The sequence below is a fragment of the Sabethes cyaneus genome, chromosome 2 (assembly GCF_943734655.1).
Source record: "Sabethes cyaneus chromosome 2, idSabCyanKW18_F2, whole genome shotgun sequence".
Lineage (NCBI taxonomy): Eukaryota > Metazoa > Arthropoda > Insecta > Diptera > Culicidae > Sabethes > Sabethes cyaneus.
The window spans coordinates 161,221,102-161,230,619 of NC_071354.1; the positions used below are offsets into that span (position 1 = coordinate 161,221,102).

The following is a 9,518-nucleotide window of genomic DNA, read 5'->3' on the forward strand; positions in this document are numbered from 1 at the left end:
TTAGAGCTTAAACATGAATAGCTCTAACATATTCTTTAGTTTCCCAAATTTATTTTATTCTAGGTATATTACAAATCAACTGTTGATCACCACTCGCTATTGCGCGTTCCGAAATATTGTACCATATTATTATCATTGTGCTTTGGAATCTTTTTCGAACGTATCAAGAACGTATGTGTCATCGTTACTTATTTCGGTGTCATCAGCAATGTTTTTCAATGTAATTGCGCGCTGTCTAATAACCCGCATCAGCAACATTTTAGATGCAAAGCTCGTTTCATTTAGTGCAAAACGATGCAAACCTGTGTGGTTTATCGGCATGATGGCTGTTTTTTCAAATACCATCAAATTTGGGACGTTCTGAGAGTGCAACGGGAAACATAAAAAGAACAAGCTGTCTCGTACGTTTAATGAACAACGCACCAAAGACTGCTGATATTACGTCATTTCTAAACCAATCGGATTACGAAATTTATAGGTATTTACAGAGCTGTGTTTACTAGTTTCCAATAAAAAAAATCTTTAGAACTAGTTAATTCTCAGTTTTTACTTTAGTATAGTCATATTGTACCTAGCACTAATTCAATCAAATTCATCCGATAAGAGCTTTAAACATTCAGATTTGCATGTCCATTTCATTCTGCTACAGCAAATCGTTTCTCTCCAGTTTGTCGGTGTCTTTGCGTCAGATAATGAAAAATAGATTTGTTTCCAATGGATTGATCGATATAAAGGCTATTCAAATGATACTTTTCCGACAGGCTTATGAACGAACATTGTTTAGGAAAAAGTTATTCGTATGGAAAATCTACCTTGACAAGTTATCGAAGTAAATATTTAATAAGCGGTGGAGCAGATCTAATTGTACATTGCATTTAGCTTCAAAAGCTAGAGCAATGATAGTGAGATGATAGTTTGAGTGTCCGGGTGGCAGAATAGTACCTACTATTTCGCTACTGTATTGTTAGTCGCTTGAAAAGAGACGTCTCACAAATTGAGTGACAGTGTAATAACAACAGAGTTGCTAGTATTGTCTACATCGATTAGACATTTCAATACATTACGGATAATCACTTAGAGGAACATTCTAGTCCATCGTTACGGTAAATCTGTATGTGATTTCCAATGGATCGTAGCAGCACTAGGTAGACAAGTAGACGCGATGGTGGAAATTTTCTATACAGTTAATACAATACTGTTTAAAATTGCTTGGGTTCTGTATCTGACAGTTCGACGAGATAACAATCCTTTCATAAGGGAGTAATACTTTCGTTTCAACTTGTTTGAAATAAGTTTTTCATGAGAAAAAATCTTATGCAATCAACAATAAATGGATTGTATGAGATTCGAGTTTTTACTTTATTTACACTTGTATATCTGTTTTTTTTTTCGGTAATTCCTGTAAAGCGAGACAAAACCTTTTTTGCTTTTTTGAACCTCCTCTTATTAATGACCACCCCATCCCCCTTTCAGAACCCGCCTCTCGTCATGCAGCAATTTGTACCACTGCTGTTGGTCAAAGTGCAAGAGAAACGCACCCCTTGAACCATGCAAAGAACTAAAGCGGGATTACTAGCCTCGCTGCGGTATTAAAATAATTTGAGATAATTGTCAGTGGTATAATACTGTACCGCACTAAAAACTACATATCCACTGCTCAATACGACTTTATGCCTGGTCGATCCGTCTATACTAATCTGTTAGAGTTTACTTCAACGTGTATTTTGCAAATAGAAAAGAAGAAACAGGTTGTTGTTATTTATACCGACCTTGAGGGCGGTTTTCGATCCGATTGATCATGCAATGCTTTTGCGAAAACTTCAACGACTTGGTGCATCCCAGAAAATGATTGATTGGCTTCATTCATATCTTAGAAATAGAGTACTACGCGTGAAACTAGGATCCGGTGCATCGTCAGTGTTTAGCAACAAATTTGGGGTTACTCAAGGTTGTAACTTGGGGCCTTTGCTTTTCTCATTGTTCTTTAATAATGTTGCGATCCAACAGCTCGGCTGCAGATGATCCGAAATTATTTGCTACGATAGGTAATGAAGACGACTGTCGCCGCTTGCAAGATTTGCTCAATTTATTTACTGAATGATGCTTATTGTAATCATAGCTAAATGTGAAGTTATGAGCTTTCACCGAATTAAAAACGCAATTTTCTTCAATTATATTATCGATGACATTGAACTACGCAGAATGGATCAAGTTAGTGACCTGGGTGTCTTGCTAGACACTAAATTGACGTTCAATTTACACCGAGAATCAATTATTTCTAAGGCAACTCGACTACTTGGATTTATTGCTAAGATTGGGCGTAACTTTAGAGATGTTCACTGCCTTAAATGATTGTATTACGCCTTAGTTCGGTCGCTATTGAAGAATTGTCATTTGTTATGGTTACTTAGAACCTACGGATTGAACGTGTGCAACGAAGATTTATTCGACTGGCTTTACGACATCTGCCATGGCGGCATCCTGATAACCTGCCCCCTTACTCGAATAGATGTCGTCTACTTGATCTCGATACCCTCGAACACAAGCACGAACTGCATCAGGTTATATTCGTGGTTAAGCTCATCAACGGAAAAATAGATTCTCCAAAATTTCTCTCTATGCTTAACTTCCGAGCATCGCAGCGGACATACGCGCAACTAGTTTGCTGGAAATACCGTTCATCGGACTACGTTTGGAGCTAATGAACCTATCACATGCACATCAAACATCAAACATCAGGATGTTTTCAAACGTCGAAAAACTGTTTGACTTCGGTGTGCCTTCGAACTTATTCGCACAGAAGATAGAAAGATCAAATTTGCTATAGTCTGTATTCAATTTTATTCATGTAGAGAATTTATAGTCAGATGAAGTACCCAAATAAAAACCAAATAGTAAATTCACAGACTAACAGATGTAACACTTCGAACAAATTTTCTAACAAAACATCGTTTCATTGACATCCCTAAAACTTGGAAAAAACACTAGCATCACCTGGTGCAGTCTTCGCGCTACGCCAAAGTAGGTTGCTATAAATTTAGCAATGCTATAAATTTACTTGTATATTATCTGACAACAGCGCCAGCGCAGAGGAGCGGCGTTCTCGCGCAGCGACTGTTGTTTGAGTCTTGGCTTAAGTGATAATTTTAAATGGTCGTTTTTATTGGCGATGAAATGGAGCTTCAGTGTTACGTCTGTTAGTCTGTGGTAAATTTAACCTTCCTTCCTCCTTGTAAGAGGCCGCTCCCCTCTTTTTGCCGGCAAGCCCCCTCCCCCACCCCGCTAATGCTTTTGTATGTAAAAAATCAGAGGGGTTGTGTACAAGACACGACCGCATATATAGGTGACGCAGGACTACGTAAGTCTCTTTGTAGTGATAGTAGCATGTATTCATGCTTGTAATCATTCGATTCTTCATGTATACATGCTATATGCAACTTATATACATGCTACATGCGTTGTATGAATCATTTATCAAAGTAGTAACATTGCATACGTTCAGTTCTCAAAAGATTGTGCATTTGAAATTTTTTTAACAAAATCAAGAACACAAACTATTGCCTTCCTGCTACCTTACTGAAATTAAAGATTGTTTTTATTACCCATGGTTCCCCACGTTGAAGGGATTTTACCAATTCAATCCCATTTTATCAACAGCACATTAACAGCACATTAACAGCACTACACTTCTCATGAAACGGCAACCATGCGTATTCATACAAAGTCGAATTATAACCGAACACTACAGCTGTAACACATTTTTCCAACACAGATATCAAATTCACCGAGGTTTAATCGTCTCGCAGTAAAGAATTTGCTATCTGTTGGGACAACGAACTTGTGTCATTTTTTCTGGTACACTTCCCTAACACAGACATCAAATTGGACTAGGTTTAATCGTGTTCGTAAGAAATCTGTTGGCACGAGGGGGCTTTGTCACTCTTTCTGGCGTACTTCCCAAGCAAGGACATCAAAATGGTCTAGGTTTAACCGCGGTGTTAAGAAATCTTGTTGAAATGAGGGAACTTTGTCACTTGTTTTGGCTTACTTCCCAAGCACAGATATCAAATTGATATAGGTTTAGATCATCACAAAGAAAATTCCAACCAATCACGAAGCGAGAATTCTGGTAAAACATACGTTCATTATTTTCAATTTTTTAATAATTCAACATCAAGAATCCATGCTTTTCTTCATTTGAGTCAATTCTTAGAAGATTTTCCGATCGATTGGTGTAAGAATATTGAAAATCAATCGGAAAACCGCTGAGCCATTAGCGCTCAAAACCTTTCATTTTTCGTGACGCTCGCATTTTTCGATTTTTTGGAATGACACCCTATCTCAAAGCTTGCCGTAAGACGTAGTCCTACGTCAAAAAACATGTGTGCCAAGTTTGATGGAGTGCCGTCCAGACGTTTTGGAGTTATGGCGGAACATACAGTGATACACTAGAATCTCTTTTTACGTCCATTCATTTTACGTGATTTCGTTTTACGACCACTTTTTTACGTCCAAAATTTGGATTAACGTCCTCTCGTTTTACATCCTTAATTTGAATTAACGTCATCGTCAAAAATTATGAGGTGATTTCAGAAAATTCGAAATAACATCGTTTCTTTTCTTGTTTTCCAAAATTCGAATTAACGTACACTTTTTACGTCCAAAATTTGAACTAACGTCCTCTCGTTTTACGTCCAAAATATAAATTAACGTCCTCTCGTGTTACGTCCAAAATTTGAATTAACGTCCGCTTTTTTCACGACCGATTTTTTTGCGTACCCGCAATAGTGGATGTAAAACGAGATTTGAATGTACTCATGTTCCTCGTTACCCCCCTCCATCCCCTGTTGACTCCTTCTCAATCAGCTTCTCCTCTCTTAACGTAGCGGATCTCCCCTGTAATATCGTAAAGGTAAAGGTCGCACAAAATATAGTAGAATTAACAGTGATTTTTCCAATTTTTTCTCATTTAATCAAAACAAACTTCGCTAAAACGTTAAACCCATCAAAGTAATTCAGTAATTTTTCTTTATAATGCATTATTTCTTAATTTCACTCTATTGCTGTGTATTACCACTTTTCCATCAACGCAATTTTAATCAAGTTCAATTTTGGTTGATTGTATCTAATATCATTTTTCTCCAATTTTCATTCAATTATATGTTATGTTCTTCCTACTAACGATACGTACTGAACATTTTATGAGTGTCTTAGTGGAATACGAAAAAATTAAATGAAAAAGAAAACGGTTTGCTAATTGCAAAAAAGTTTTCTTTCATTTAACTACGTGTGTTAATTTAGTTTTCTTAAATTTTTATCAAAATTTATCTGTATTTGGATTACGACGTCAAACGTTATGTCCATTTTGGTTGAATTTCTTGTCAATTTAAATTCTGCTTATTGCAGTACTGGTATAACCTTGAATTTTTTTCCGCTCCACTTGAATATTGTTTAGTAAGACTCCATAGAACAGAAATAAACCGAAAATTAGATTTGAACAAAGATTTTTTTTAAAAGCTTGTGTATTTGTTACTTTTGGAAGACCCGTATTTGTTTTTGATGCTTAGGGTGACCACTTCTGAGTTAGGGTAGTCCCAAAAATCATCACTTTCGCCCTTTTTAGACCCTACATTTTTTTTCAAATTTATAAGTTTTAAACCAGTGCATTGATTTTATTGCATTGTACTCAAAAAAAAATTTAGTTACAAAAAAATGGAAAATTTGTTTTCTTGTTTTCGTGCTGTGAATAGCAAAGAAGGCGTTTTATATTTTAACTGAAAAGCTAAACTTTTTCCACAAAATATCAAAAATTCATAAAGGCATATTACGTTAATGCAATGGAGACGCATGGTGATTTCCGTAACTACAAGAAAACGGATATTTCTGGTAAATTTAAACTCAAAATGTCAACTTCCTCGCTGCGAATGTCTGCTTCCCTGCAGTTGGGAAAATCACCATGCGTCTCCGTTGCATTATTGAAACTTAATGTCTAAAAAATCTTCATAATTTAGATAAACAATATACACGGACATGTATGTGCAACCGGTTACGAAAATAAATTCCTACTTTAACTGCAATTCATGCAAAATATTCAAAAGTCCAAAGGCAACAACAAGTCTGAGAAATTATGAGTGGTAGGCTGTTCAAAATTAACCGAAGGTTAACCAATCGAAATTCACGTCGCTCACTTTCAAACGGACGTAATCCGGATTCAAATATAAATTGGCTGACTGTGCACTGGTAATACCCTACAGTGGCGTGTTTATGGCGTGATGAGTGACACAATTCCGGCTACTATAACGTAGTCCAAGTTCATAGAAAAACAACATGCACCTTAACACACATTCTCACCTGTATCTGCAATTATCAAATCAGATCACTGTCTCTGCCCCGCAAGGCTTAATAATGCGCAAACAACTTGTCGTACCAATCAAATTAGCGTATTTGTTTATGGAACCGGTCGCCATTTGAGAATGGAAATCCGATACCACGTGATCGGAATGTTGCGATAAGATGTAATTAAATTTGGCCGCCTGCAGGTATCACCAAGTGCACATTTCAAAGGCGTTGTCGCACTTACCTTGGAGGCACAATTGCACAAGATAAATCCTCGAAACGTAGTAATTTTCACTTGTCTCCGATTGGCACAAGTCGCACAACGTAACCAACTTAGTACGGCACAGGTTCTGAAGTGTTAAGGTTTAACGCAGCTTCCACTCCAAGCACAACCCACTAAATGGGACACAATTTCTGGACTCGGTCTCACTACTCAGCACTGTTATGTTTTTATCAGTAAGCATCTACCAATAAAATACTTGCGGCGTGAAATTTGTTTTCTTATTTATACCAGAGCAAAAATTCAACCCCTATAATTGGACCCCGACGAACGCAGCCATAGCCGATTTCAATGCGATCTCCGAAGCACTATCAGAGCCTGAGACGAAGCTTTTCTCCTTTGATCTGCCATCGAAAGAGGAAGGAATTGGAAAAATATTTGAATTCATATTCAACGCTCACCAATACACTCAAGCGAACGATATAAATTAGCAGTGTGTTTACAAGGCGGGTGGTTCAATCGGAAAAAGCAATCGCTAAAATGAAAACAACCACTCAAGTTACTTGAAAGAATGATTTTATCATTCATTTTATTTTTTCTGTTGTTCAGGAAAAACGAAGCTTTTCTAAAATTAACAGTAAAACAAATATTTTGCAATTTGCTTACTGGCAGCTTGACACAAATATATGCCAGCACATAGAGCAACCCTACTGCAATTCGTCACAACAGTGGACACCAGGAAGGATAACCACATCTGTACGCATCAACCCCCTGAAAGAGGGAGGCCAAGATCGTTGAAGTCTTTCACTCGTTGCAGGAAAACTACTATACTCGTGCGCTCTCTCGCTGGGAGGTAAATTACACTTCGGCGGTTATTAGTGGCATGCCTCAACAATTTTCCGCTATATTTGTACTCACCAAAAGTACCGTTCTAAACAGGTTGTGTGGGAAATTATATTTAAGAGATTTCCTGCTAGAGGGAAAATTAGGCAAATAATGTTTTCGAATTGAAACAGAACACACTGCCATGGAATTGAAAGCCATTTTTCTGCAAAAGTGGAGTCCCGTCGTGCGATGCGGGTAATCAATATTATATTGACCTTGTATTTACTAAGGCTTTCGACGACACACGAAGTTCTTCATTTCTTTCTTGAGGAGGATTCTCCGACCTATAACTGATAAAGTAATTTAAATTTTATGTCTCTTCACGGGGGTTTGTCCTTATCTGTGACGGATAAAATAATTCCGCCTCTGCGTATGTTTGTCATCCTCAATAGATTGGCTTGATGATCCTGATGACGTGATAATGATAGGTACTATTCCAGGGATATGTTTTCAGTCCCGCTGGCAAAAATAGATAGAATTGCAATACTTGATGTAACGAATTGTAGCCTTCGTTCATAAAATATATGGTGCTTTCTAATCAGCAATCAAAAGCAGACGTGAAAAGGCAGACGTTGAAATTGTTTTTGTATAAGTGCTGATAAAAGTATGCTGCTGCGTATGTAAACGGCGGAAGAAATGGCCCGGATCAATGAATTCAACACGAAGCCCTATAGACGAGCTACGAGACAGCCGGCTCTAGCTGGCAAAGAATCTTTAGCAATATTGTACTCAACAGTAGCAATGCCTCTTGAAATCTATTTTTCGAAAAATTTTAATTCGTCGTAAAATAGTCTCGAGGAAATAAGCTGATTTCATAAATGTATCATTGAATGCTAATATGTATATACTGGAAGGCCTCCATAGTATTACCTAATACAATCGAAAAGTAAAACGCAGAGATATTAAATTAATCCAAATTAACCTTTCCGAATGTGGTGCTCGTGACTTAGTGGTTAGCGGTTAGTGGCTATATTTATCACAATAGTGATTCATCAGATTCGACTCCCAACCGGAAGGATCTATTCGGGGTGGAAATTTTCTCAATTAGCACTGACGCAAAATGTGTCAATGAACGGTATTGAAATGCTCTCAGTTGTAACAACTGGCCAACCTTAAAAAAGTCCTAATATAGTTGTTTTTTCGCCATATTCGTGCAAATTTATAGGTATTAGGGCGGCCTAAAATAGCACTATGTCATGAAATTTGGGGGTTCACCCCTCAAATGATAGGTTAGGGTGTCACAACATATCTTTGGAGGAATTGGCGACCAATGCCGGAAAGATTGGTCGGCGCGATTTAGCGGGAGTTCTCTGAATTACCTTCAAAATATATTTTTAAGCATTTTAAAATGAGTGAAACAACGTACCTAACTATTTTTTCTCAATCACCGAAATCTTATCTATTATATAAGAGCCTTATTCTGTCTGTAACGAAAACCAAATTTTCGACAAGGCGTCAGGTATTCGCTAATAGAATCGCAGCTCGCTTTCTACATGTTAGCGTTAGACGTACATTTAGGCGTTTTATTACTGTTGGTCAAATATCTTTGTTATGGTAAATCTATTTAAGTCACCTTAAATGCAACTTAAAAACTACCGTGGACCCCCGTTCGTTTGACCGTTCTCAATATGACATCACTTGCTTATGCAGACAATGCACATAAACACGGTTTGTTTGTATTGACCTAGCGTGTTTAATCTGTTTCACATTCCGTTTTCCCAACGATTATGATAGAAATCCGATTGGAGAATGAAATATTCGCTGCTTGCAACAGCGAACTAAATCAAACCACCAAAACAATAACAAAGAGCAGGGCCGCCAGATCATCCAAGTTTCAGCATATTTAGGGTTGCCAGTTGTTCAAATTAAAAACTAACCCCGTTAGTTTGCATGAGGAATCGTTCAAACGAACGGGGGTCCACTGTATTTGGAAAATATACGGCCACTTTACTGCTAAGTTTCTTATAGTACTGACAATCCATATTTCACATCAAAAAAGTGTTTTTCCGCCGAAATTGTAGAAAACTATGTTAGGTAGGTACAACCGATTAGCTCTTAGTTAAATGCGTGACGACGC

The 9,518-nt window shown here is 37.4% G+C and overlaps 1 protein-coding gene across 1 annotated transcript in view; it reads right to left on the reverse strand.

The window, feature by feature from the left end:
- The window catches only part of LOC128738641 (ion transport peptide-like), a 59,743-nt gene extending 52,989 nt beyond the window's left edge, over positions 1-6,754 (reverse strand). Inside the window, exon 1 of the mRNA XM_053833935.1 lies at positions 6,581-6,754. The gene's annotated coding sequence lies outside the window, so the exon portion shown is untranslated. The remainder of the gene's footprint in view (positions 1-6,580) is intronic.
- Between the last annotated feature and the right edge of the window lie 2,764 nt (positions 6,755-9,518).